The following is a 12,275-nucleotide window of genomic DNA, read 5'->3' as shown; positions in this document are numbered from 1 at the left end:
TTTTTCCACATTCAGCTTAAGTGGCCACAGGAGTCATTTTAGGAAAGGAGGACTAAAGAAAACAGAGTTGAATGACAATAACAATCCTTTTACAGCCCTTTATATTTTATGGGAATTATGATTAGTGAGATAGTTGACATAAATTCTATGTTCAATGGCTGACCTAGAATAGGTAACTCTCTTCCCACATATGAAGTTATCTGAGAAATTATTTCCTTGTTCTTCACAGTTCTATAGATTTGTCATGTTTCTTTTTGTTTTTCTTTTACTTTTTTTTTTTTTTTTAAGACAGAGTTTCGCTATTGTTGCCAAGCCTGGAGTGCAATGGCATAACCTCAGCTCACTGCAACCTCCGCCTCCCGGGTTCAAGCGATTCTCCTGCCTCAGCCTCCTGAGTAGCTGGGATTACAGGCATGCGTCACTGTACCCAGCTGATTTTGTATTTTTAGTAGAGAGAGGGTTTCTCCATGCTGGCCAGGCTGGTCTTGAACTCCTGACCTCAGGTGATCCACCTGTCCCGGCCTCCCAAAGTGCTGGGATTACAGAGGTGAGTCACCATGCCCCATCTTGTCATGCTTCTTATTTGAAGAGGAAAACACAGACTGAAAGTTTTAATGACTTGCCAAAAGTTTCTTACCTGATCAGATGTTCAAACAGGTCAAAGCCTGTATTTCTGGCTCCTTCCTGTGAGGCAGATTTCAGTTTAAAAAAACCTGGTCAGAGCAGCCTTGCCTGTCCCAACCCATTATTCCCTATCTCATCTCTATTGTCATTTGTCATTTGTAACAGAGCACTAATGCCAGGAGCTTATCTCTACATTCCATTTTCTATTGGCTCCCATTGGAACATAAGTTTTATGAAAGCAGCATCTGGGATCAGTCTTGTTCTCTGATCTTCACCTACACAATGTCTGGCAAGTAGTAGGCAGTCAGTCAAGGTTCGCTGTAGTCATGGCAGTCAGTCAAGGTTCACTGTAGTCATAACAGAAACTCAAAACCCAAAGCTTGTCATTTTATCAAAGATGGTGGACACAATGCTTGAACAAGGACAGGACAGTGAAACAATGTTTTCATGTGGTTTCTGCCTGTTACACTGTTCTGTCTGTGAGACAACTGAGTTCTTACAGGAGTTCATGTTGTTAGGGAATGAAAGAGAACAGGAATTAATTGAGGAACTTTATGGGAAACTCTTCCCAACAATGAAAAGTGGTATTGGGTTGATTAACACAGGGAACACTATAGGGTAACCAAAGAGATGTAGAAAGCAAACCCGATGGTGGTAGTATACCAAAAGGCCATTTGGTACTTACCTGAGCTTACATGGAATTTATTAATGTATTATTAGCACCCACCTAAAGCACGTGCTTTTTAAAACTCTACATTATCATCTTGATGGCTTCCCAAATCCTACATTCTTTAGGAATTTAGAAAAATGTGTAAAAGTCAAGTGAATCTGCTTTGTGTGTACATTGTTTATGTGATTATATTTTACCACTTCCAAAGTAAATCAGTTCTGGTTTGCTTGCTTAGTTAGTGACCTGTTTAAGTCTTGTATAGCATCTACAATATATAGAATTTTTCATTAAACACTCAAACCTAATAATTTTTACATTAACCTGTGGACATACATGGCCTCCTATTGGAAGAGAATCTTAGAAATTTTCACAAAAGCTGAACAGAGTGCAAGAAAAAGTATAGTACAGTCAGTGGGTTCTGTGCCAGCTCTCCTAGTTCTACTACTGAGCAGCTGTGTTACCTCAAATAAGCAATACTGTGCTCAACTCTGTAAAATGGGAAGAGTAGTCCCTAATTCATAGATTGTTATATATTAGATTCCTGAAAAGTTGTCCAGTTGCTATGGGTGGGGCTTTAAGGGTTTTTCAATCCCTTTTATTTATTTACAGTAGGTTCTTTGGATAATAAAGAAGAAAACCTCTCTTTTTGTAGCATTTGAATAAGAGATAGTTCTTTCCTGCTTCAGGTGCATAAAAATCTTCATAACTGCAGCAGCAATTTCCAGTTCAGCACAATCTCTAAGTATGGGTTTTTCTCTGTACATCACCTATGGAACACCTGATAATGTCTTCTATGTTGTTAAAAGCCTTCTGCTGTAGGACACCTTTAGGCTCTATGCAACCTGACCAATCCAACCCCTCTTGAGCCCAAGAGGTGAACAGAGTAGAGTGCAAGGCTGTTTTGGAATTAGCAGCAAGGTGGGATTTGGTTCAGTCTATATGTCCAATTTACATTAAGTCTGGGAGTAGAAACCAAATATCAGAGACTCATGCAACCATATGCCCAAATTCCCCAGCCTTCTGAGCTCCTTATTTAGCAATCCAGGTAATGATAACTCAAGTTTCCATAATTCCATACTTTTCTGTGGGTACTTCAAGTTCTTAGACATCTCTCTCTGAAACAAGCACACACTGCTGTTATCATCCCCTCAGGCAGGCATCCTGCTCCAATCCCCGCAGCTCACTTTAATAAGCTTCTCCTGGCCAGTATTGTCTGCCCAAATTTTTCTCATAAGTGGTAACAGAGGCCCCTCCCTTAACTCACAAAGCAGAGCTAAAGCCAAGCTACAACATTTAACAGAACTTACTGAAAACTTGAGGTTATGAAGGAGAATTACAATGAAAAACAAAAAGATTGTCATCTCATAGAGTAGCCATCACTGATCCAAAGAAGACAATGGTCTTAAGCACTGGCTTAAGAAGTGGACAGCTGGGGTGAGAACCCTTGCTTCCCTGCTTCATGCCTGAGTAACCTCTGACAGGTTATTTTATTTTTATTTTTAATTATTATTATTATTTTTTTTGAGACTGAGTTTCACTCTTGTTGCCCAGGCTGGAGTGCAATGGCGCGATCTCGCCTGACCGCAACCTCCGCCTCCTGGGTTCAAGTGATTCTCCTGCCTCAGCCTCCCAAGTAGCTGGGATTATAGGCATGCACCATCACGCCCGGCTATTTTGTATTTTTAGTAGAGACGGGGTTGCTCCATGTTGGTCAGGCTGGTCTCAAACTCCCTACCTCAGGTGATCTGCCCACCTCGGCCTCCCAAAATGCTGGGATTGTAGGCATGAGCCATCACACCTGGCAATTAGTTTTTTGTTTTTTTTTTTCTTTTTTGAGACAGAGTCTCACTCTGTCACCTAGGCTGGAGTGCAGTGATGCAATCTCGACTCACTGCATCCTCTACTTCCTGGGCTCGATTCTCCTGCCTCAACCTACTGAGTAACTGGGATTAGAGGTGTGTGCCACCATGGCTGGTTAATTTTTGTATTTTTAGTAGAGATGGAATTTTGCCATGTTGGCCAGGCTTGTCTCGAACTCCTGACCCCAAGTGATCTGGCCTGCCTCAGCCTCCCAAAGTGTTAGGATTACAGGCGTGAGCTACTGCACATGGCTAACAGGTTATTTCAAGTCTGTGAGAGCTTTGCTTTTTTAAAAAAGGAAAAAATGAGAGGGAGGCAGGGCCTAGTGGCTCATGCCTATAATTCCAGCACTTTGGGAGGCCGAAGCGGGTGGGTCACCTGAGATCAGGAGTTCAAGACTACCCTGGCCAAAATGGTGAAAACCCATCTCTATTAAAAATACAAAAAATTAGCCAGATGTAGTGGTGCACACCTGTAGTCCCAGCTACTGGGGAGGCTGAGGCAGGAGAACTGCTTGAACCCAGGAGGCAGAGGTTGCAGTGAGCTGAGATTGTACCACTGCATTCCAGGCTGGGCGACAAGAACAAAACCTCGTCTCAAAAAAAAAAATTAGAGGAGAAGTCATTGTCACTACCCCTTGCCTTTTCTTGCCTTCACTATAGAAGTGATGCATAGAGCTACGGCATTTATTTTGAGACTATAAACCAACAAATAAATATGCTATGTATGGCTGAATATACAAATAAAAACAAACTGCATCCTTGATGAACTTACAGAGTCATTAGACAACAGCCTTGAAACCGCCTGCTGTCTAATGTGAAAAAAAAAGTGCTTGTTGTTTAAGTAACTGTTGGATTTTTCCATTATTTGCAGCTAAAAACACTCCTAACAAATATAACAAAGTAGTGACATGACCATATTTTTCAAGAAAATGCTTCTTAAGGGAGAGCCTGCTGTTCTTGGATCTTTTAAGAAGATCCTAGGACTATATGTAGAATTAGATCACTAAAAGAACATTACTGTAAATGCTCTTTCTTTTATAGAGATGGGGTCCCATTCTGTTGCCCAGGCTACAGTACAGTGGCACGATCACAGGTCACTGCATCCTCAACCTCCCAGTTCAAACAATCCTCCCACCTCAGCCTCCCAAGTGGCTGAGACTATAGGCACACACCACCACATCCAGCTATTTTTTTTTTTTATTTTGTATAGAAGACAGGGCCTTGCTGTGTTGCCCGGCTAGTCTTGAACTCCTGGGCTCAAGTGATTTTCCCACTTTGGCCTCCCAAAATGTTGGGATTACAGGCATGAGTCCCTGTGCATGGCCTACTGTAAGTTTTCTATGATGAGTACAGTTTGGGTTGCAAACTCATGATCACACAGACATCAGATTCAGAGGGACACTTAACCACCTCAAGATAAGAGGAAATACTTTGGAAATACTTCAGAACCTTTTCTCCTTAGATTGTGTTAACTATCTATTAGAGAAATGTTGGCTCTTCTGAGAAAAAGCAGAGGGTGAAGTCTAGGATAATCGCCACATCATACTCCATTCAGTCTTTTCCTTATGCCAACTGCTTACCTGCTAGGGCAATAATTCTCAAAGTGCTTCTGTAATAAAGGTTATGATACCTGATATACTATGACTCATTCTATTTTACATAATTTCTGTGAGAATGAACAGGGAAAAAACGGCAGGGAAAAAAATGAGCCTTCACTTTCACCACCAAAAAAATACATTAAAAAGAAAGGTAATATGATATATTAAGTCTGTTGATAGAGGATTATACCTGATGATCATTCAGGATAATGATACAGATGGAAAGTGACAAGAAATTAGGCCTTCACTTTTTCTTTAATATGATTTATCAAGATAGTCTTCCCATACAAAAGTCATCAATGTTGCTGAACCTTCTAAAAGAGAAAAACTAGTAAATCCTGAAATTTGGATCCTATTAAATGTCATCTGACTAAGCGCTCTGTACAATTCTCACTTGATTCGAGTCAAATCAAGTTTCGTAACTTTGAAATTTCATTCCTCTGCATGTAATAATACAGACTTAGCCAGAAAAGTTCTGTGAGATCCGAATAATGAGGAGCAAGTAGTAATTAGAAAATAATTCCAGCTAGAAGAAGATCTATGCTCTACTCTCATTGGTAAGAATCCATGAATTAATTAATCAATCAATGTTAGATTTTTTAAAAATACCTGCCACCTTATTTATATTTTTGCCATAAGAAAATTCTCAAAAATATATTTTCTAATTTTTTGGTTCAGTGTTATCTTCTTCTTTCCAGTCTCCATTTTTCTTCTCTATAAAATTGTTGTATTCATCATGAGTACATTTTTTTTCTGCAGGCTTTAAAAAAAATGTTTAAATAATCAACTATAACATTACTAATAGCTATGGTCTCATACTGTTTACCTTGTAGCTATAAAGTGCATTTTTCTTTAAACTGCCTAATTTGTAAGGCATAATTTATGAATGAGTCAGAGTTCTATAGATACAGACAACAGAAAGAGGCCCTAGTTCATTTATGGAAAGGAAACTTAATGAAATATATCAGACTTCATCGCCTGGAAGTAAGACTAGAGAACCAGATTTTGAGATGTGCTGATCCAAGGTATTCGCAGTGGTCAAGGATCTGGGGATGACAAGAATGGCCTCACGTTGGCAAAATCCAGGACTCACTCCTGGAATAGATTAATCCTCTCTTTAATCTTCTACCCAAGATTTTAATTCCAGAGAGTAGGTGTCTGATTGGCCTGGTTTCAACCATATACTCAAATGGCTAAGAAAGTATAAGGCTGCTGAGTAAAAGTCCACCAGGCTGAATCCAAAATGGTAACAAGGCCAGGCACAGTGGCTCATGCCTGTAATCTCAGCACTCTGGGAGGCCGAGGCTGGTGGATTGCTTGAGCCCAGGAGTTTGAGACCAGCCTGGGCAACATGGTGAAACCCCGCCTCTACTAAAAATACAAAAAATTAGCTGGGGACAGTGGCACCTGCCTCTAGTCTCAGCTACTCAGGAGGCTAAGGTGGGAGAATCACCAGAGCCTGAGGGATCAAGGCTGCAGTGAGCCGAGATTGCCCCACTGTACTCCAGCCTGGGCAACCAGAGTGAGACCCTGTCTCAAAAAAAAAACAAAACAACAAAAAACAATAACAAATATATATAAATGTATATGCAAATAGTAACAACAGTAATAATAAAATTGTAATTCCCCTTAAAAGAAATGTGGTGTTATTAGGAAAGAGAAATGAATGCTGAACAGTCACACATTAAAGTTGCTCAATACACCATCCTTAACCATTTTTTTATGAAGTACCTCACCTATTTTCAACCCATGGTTTAATAAAAATAATTTTTTTTTTTTCGAAATGGGGTTTCGCTCAGGCTGGAGTACAGTGGCGATCTCGGCTCACTGCAGCCTCTTCCTCCCCAGTTCAAGTGATTTTTGTGCCTCAGCCTCCCAAGTAGCTGGGATTACAGGCATGCAACACCATGCCTGTCTAATTTTTTGAATTTTTAGTAGAGACAGGATTTTGCCATGTTGCTGAGGCTGGTCTCAAATTCCTGGTCTCAAGTGATCCACCCACCTCGTTGTCCCAAAGTGCTGGAATTATAGGTGTGAGCCACCACACTCAGCCAAAAATAATTTTTTGTGACCATTCTGAAAACCCAAGAAGCTCATTATTAACGCTTGATAATTGCAGTCACTGAAATACAGAAGGGACTAAGTGGATTTTATTCAAGCTAAGAGTTCAGAGTAGTGAAAAGCTCTGAATGGTTCTTTAAGAATTTTCTCCCCATTTCTGAGTGGCAACACCATCAGCTGGCCTGATGAGGAAGTGGTTGGTCACATATGCTTTTGAGTCATAGTGAAAGGCATGGATGGTGTCACCTAAAATTATTAGATCAGCTATGCTTCATTTCTCATCTACACTGGGAACTGGTGAGGTTATCACCATGACCATGGCATTCCTTTTCTTCTTTATTGTCCTATGCTAGCCAGAAAGCCCACCTCATCCTACATTTTGACCTTACCTCTGCTTCCTCATTCCTGTTAGTAACTTCCTTTTTTTTTTTTTTTTTTTTTAACATTATTGGTATCTCCTTATCCACCCTCATTTTCTATCAAGCTTTATAAAGTGAGGCTGAGGAATGATATGCTTTTCCTCATTTCTTTAGTTAAGAAATTCTAAAGTAAGGCAGGCATAGTGTCTTATGCCTGTAATCCCAGCACTTTGGGAGGCCGAGGTGGGTCGATCAATCACCTTAAGGGCAGGAGTTCAAGACCAGCCTAGTCAACATGGTGAAACCCCGTCTCTACTAACAATACAAAAATTAGCCAGGTGTGGCGGCACATACCTGTAGTCCCAGCTACTCGGGAGGCTGAGGTAGGAAAATCACTTGAACCCAGGAGGTGGAGGTTGCAGTGAGCCGAGAGCACGACAGAGCAAGACTCTGTCTCAAAAAAGAGAAAAAGAAAAAAAAAAAGAAAAGAAAAGAAACAAAGAAAAAGAAAGAAATTAATTCTGCCATTCTTTTTTCGTTTTGTTCGTTTTGTTTTTTGTTTCGCTCTGTCGCCCATGCCAGAGTGCAATGGCACAGTGTTAGCTCTCTGCAACCTCCGCCTCCCGGGTTCAAGCAATTCTTCTGCCTCAGCCTCCCGAGTAGCTGGGACTACAGGTGTACACCATCATGCCCACCTAATTTTTGTACTTTTAGTAGAGACGGGGTTTCACCATATTGGTCAAGCTGGTGTCAAACTCCTGACCTAGTGATCCGTCCACCTTGGCTTCCCAAAGTGTTGGGATTACAGGTGTAAGCCACCACGCCCGGATGCCATTTTTTATTTGTAATGGACACAGGGTATCTTGGAAGTCCTTAAAAAGAGATGTGCCAAATGCTAAACTGAGGGAGGCAGTTTCCAGTTAACTTTAGACTCATCAAGGAGTAGAATGGAGGAAATATTTTGAAAGTTATTTACATTCTTTGCTTAGGTTTTTGACTGACATAGTGGATAGTATCGAGAAAAAGTCAAATTCAACCTTTTGGGTAGTTTTAAAGAAAATAAAAATTTTGATTACATACTGATTTTTCTCAAGGAAAGGAGATGAGGTAGGTTCTTCTTGTTTTATTTTGTTGTTGTTGTTTTTGAGACAAAATCTTGCACTGTCACCCAGGCTGGAGTGTAATGGTGGGATCTCGGTCTCTGCAACCTCCACCTCCCAGGTTCAAGTGATTGTCCTGCCTCAGCCTCCCAAGTAGCTGGGATTACAGGTAGCCACCACCACGCCCACCTAATTTTTTGTGTTTTTAGTAGACACGGGGTTTCACTATGTTGGCCAGGCTGGTCTTGAACTCCTGACCTCGTGATCCGCCCTCCACGGTCTCCCAAAGAGCTGGGATTGCAGGCATGAGCCACCGTGCCCAGCTCTTCCTGTTTTGTTGATGACACAATTTTCTTATTCAGTCTGTTCACAAATAGGTTTCTATCTCTGATTGCTAACCCAGTTATTTTATAAATGGTTAACCTAGTAGATTTTAAGAGACAGGGCATACTTGAAAGTTATGAAAAATAAATTGAACAAGCTTCCTTCATTTTGTTTCCAAAATAAGAAAAATGGTCACAAAAACAGCTTGAGCTACCACTGAACATGTATGTATCTTTGCTCTGGTGGAGCATGTGTAATTTGGTCAGGGAGTCTGAATTGCCCACAAATATCTCACAGAACATCTCAGAGCACCTGATTTCCCTCAAAGCATCCTGAGACAAAAGTTCACATGACACTATCTTACTAGTATCCCTGCAATCCCAGGGAAGCAGGAGTTAGAGAGTAGAAGAATGAGGAAAGGAAGAAGGGAGAGCCAATACCAAGATGTCTTACCCCTGACAAACCAGCCAAGACATTCCCACCTTCCCCACGGTTCCCATATATCTATACAAAGTACATTTCTCTCTCCATACCAAGTGAATGATCATTCACACTACTCATAATGTGTCCAGAATTGGTGGGTTCTTGGTCTCATTGACTTCAAGAATGAAGCCACAGACCCTCGCGGTGCAAACTACAGTTCTTAGAGATGGTGTGTCCGGATTTGTTCCTCCTGACGTTCGGACGTGTTTGGAGTTTCCGCCTTCTGGTGGGTTCGTGGTCTCACTGGCTTCAGGAGTGAAGCTGCAGACCTTCACAGCGAGTGTTACAGCTCCTAAGGTGGTGCATCTGGAGTTGTTCGTTCCTCCCATCCTGAGTAGTTCATTCCTCCCAGTGGGTGTATGGTCTCTCTGGCCTCAGGAGTGAAGCTACAGATCTTCATGGTGAGTATTACAGCTCATAAAGGCAGTGCAGACCCAAAGACTGAATAGGCAGCAAGATTTATCACAAAGACTGAAGGAACAAACCTTCTACAATGTGGAAGGGGACTCCAGTGGGTTGCCACCAGGCAGCCTGCTTTTATTCCCTTATCTGACCCCACCCACATCCTGCTGATTGATCCATTTTACAGATTGCTGGTTGGTCCATTTTGCAGAGAGTTGATTGGTCCATTTTACAGAGAGCTGACTGGTCCATTTTGACAGCGTGCCAGTTGGTGCATTTACAATCCCTGAGCTAGACACAGAGTGCTGATTGGTGTATTTACAATCCTCTAGCTCGACATAAAAGTTCTCCAAGTCTCCACTAGATTAGCTAAACACAGAGCACTGATTGGTGCCTTTATAAACCTTGAGCTAGACACAGGGTGCTGATTGGTGTATTTACAATCCTTTAGCTAGACATAAAAGTTCTCCAAGTCCCCACTAGATTAACTAGACACAGAGTACTGATTGGTGAGTTTACAAACTTTGAGCTAGACACAGAGTGCTGATTGGTACATCTACAATCCTTTAGACACAGAGTGCTGATTGGTACATCTACAATCCTTTAGCTAGACATAAAAGTTCCCCAAGTCCCCCCCAGATTAGCTAGATACAGAGTGCTGATTGTTGCATATGCAATCCTCCCGCTAGATATAAAAGTTCTCCAAGTCCCCATCTGACTCAGGAGCCCAGCTGGTGTCACCTAGCGGATCCCACGCCAGGGCCGCAGGTGGAACTGCCCGCCAGTCCTGAGCTGCACGCCTGCACTCCTCAGCCCTTGGGCGGTCCATGGGACCGGGCGCCACGGAGCAGGGGGCAGGGCATAGCTCAGGTCATGTGGGAGCCCATGGTGGGGCGGGGGCTGCAGGTCCCAAACCCTGCCCTGCAGGGGAGGCGGCTGAGGTGGGGTGAGAATTCGAGGGCAGGGCAGGCAGGCTGGCAGTGCTGAGGGACCCGGCGCCCCCTCCACAGCTGCTGGCCCAGAGAGGGGCTCTCACAGTGCAGTAGCGGGCTGAAGGGCTCCTCAAGTGCTGCCAGAGTGGATGCTGAGGCCGAGGAGGTGCTGAGAGGGAGGGCTGCTCGCACCTTGTCACCTCTCAATCCCCACTCTAAACAGGACACCCCAACTGCTGTTGGGAATTTGGTCAATGACCACTCTAGCTACTTGCTGCTGGATAGGGGCGATGAAGTGCCCTGCAGTTGTAGTGTCCTCCAGAGGGGAGCTCTCTAGGCCAAGGAAAGTGCCAGCAGGTCGGTCCAGGGTTCCTCGGTAGAAGTTGCTAGTTGAGCTCATTTGGGGTTCCACTTGTAAGACCATCTGTAGCTTGATGGCCTTGATTCTAGAGGAAACAAATTTGACAAGAAGGTTAAAGATACAGGGCCCAAAGGTGAGTAACAGCAAGATGGCTGCCACGGGAACTAGAAAGGGGAGAAGCCATGTTGCCCAACTCCAGAGGTTTGTACAAGAGTTTGAAAGGCATTGTCTGATTTCAAAAGCCTTTTCCTGTAAATGCCAGGTGGCATTTCGTACTGTCCCTGACTGGTTAGCATAAAAACACCACTCTTCCCCTAAGAAGGCGCAGAGTCCTCCTTTCTCAGCAGTGAGGACGTCTAGGCCTCAGCGGTTTTGGAGAGTCACTGCTGCTAAAGAGTCTATTTGGGATTGTAAAGTAAGGATAGATTTCGTTATTTCTTGCAAACTGTCTGAGAATTCCTTTGAGAGTGTGTGGTAGTAGGATAATGAAGTAGCTAAACTGGCTATTCCGGTTCCTGTAGCAGTAGCCATTCCTAATACTATAAGTAGGGGTATTAGTTGTATTGGTCTGCGCTGACAGACTTGAGCTTTGAGGGGTACTGATAGGGTCTGATTTCCTGGGGCAATGTTAAAGACTAAGGTGCAGGTGCCGGTCCAGTTAGTTGGGGGGCAGATACAGGTTGACGTTCCACATACGAAGAATACACCTTGGCTGGGTAGACAGAACTTTACCCTGACTTTTAAAGGAATAGGGTACACTGTTTTTTCTTTACTACTTCCATCTCTTTTTCTCTTTGACTTCTTCTTTGCTTTGTCTCTCTGTTGCTTCCTCTCTCTCTCTCTCTTTCTCTCTTTCCTTCTTCTGTCATTAAACCACCCCAAGGGGAGAAAACTATACCCCCGTGGAAGTCCCTATTCTGTTTCAGTCAGGGAATACTGGGACTTAATCTCTTGGAGGGAGTTGTTCCATACCAAGGGTCCTTCCGTAAGTATTACTAATGGAGGGTTCTGCCTTGCAGCAATTTTGGCCTCAGCATCTGCCCGACAGTTTCCTTCTGCCTTTTCTCCTTCACCTTTCTGATGACTTTGGCAGTGTAAGACTGCCACCTTCTTGGATTTTTGCACCGCATGCAATAATTCCATAATTTCCTTGTGGTATTTAATGGGAGTCCCCCAGAGGCTAGGAGCTCCCTTTCTTTCCATATTGCAGCATAGGCATGTAGGATTAGATAAGCATACTTGCTATCTGTATACACATTTATTCTTTTTCCCTTTCCCAGTTCTAAAGCTCGGGTAAGTGCCGCTAGTTCTGCTAACTGGGCACTGGTTCCTGGGGGAAGAGGCTTACTTTCAAGTACGATTACATCACTAACTATGGCATAACCTGCCCTTCGTATCCCATTCTCCACAAATGAACTTCCATCGGTATATAGGTTAAGGTCAGGATTAGCTAAGGGGACTTCTAAGACATCATCGCGGGCGGCATAAGTCTGGACTAA

Source organism: Rhinopithecus roxellana, chromosome 4 (assembly GCF_007565055.1).
Source record: "Rhinopithecus roxellana isolate Shanxi Qingling chromosome 4, ASM756505v1, whole genome shotgun sequence".
Lineage (NCBI taxonomy): Eukaryota > Metazoa > Chordata > Mammalia > Primates > Cercopithecidae > Rhinopithecus > Rhinopithecus roxellana.
This window is presented reverse-complemented; position numbering follows the sequence as displayed.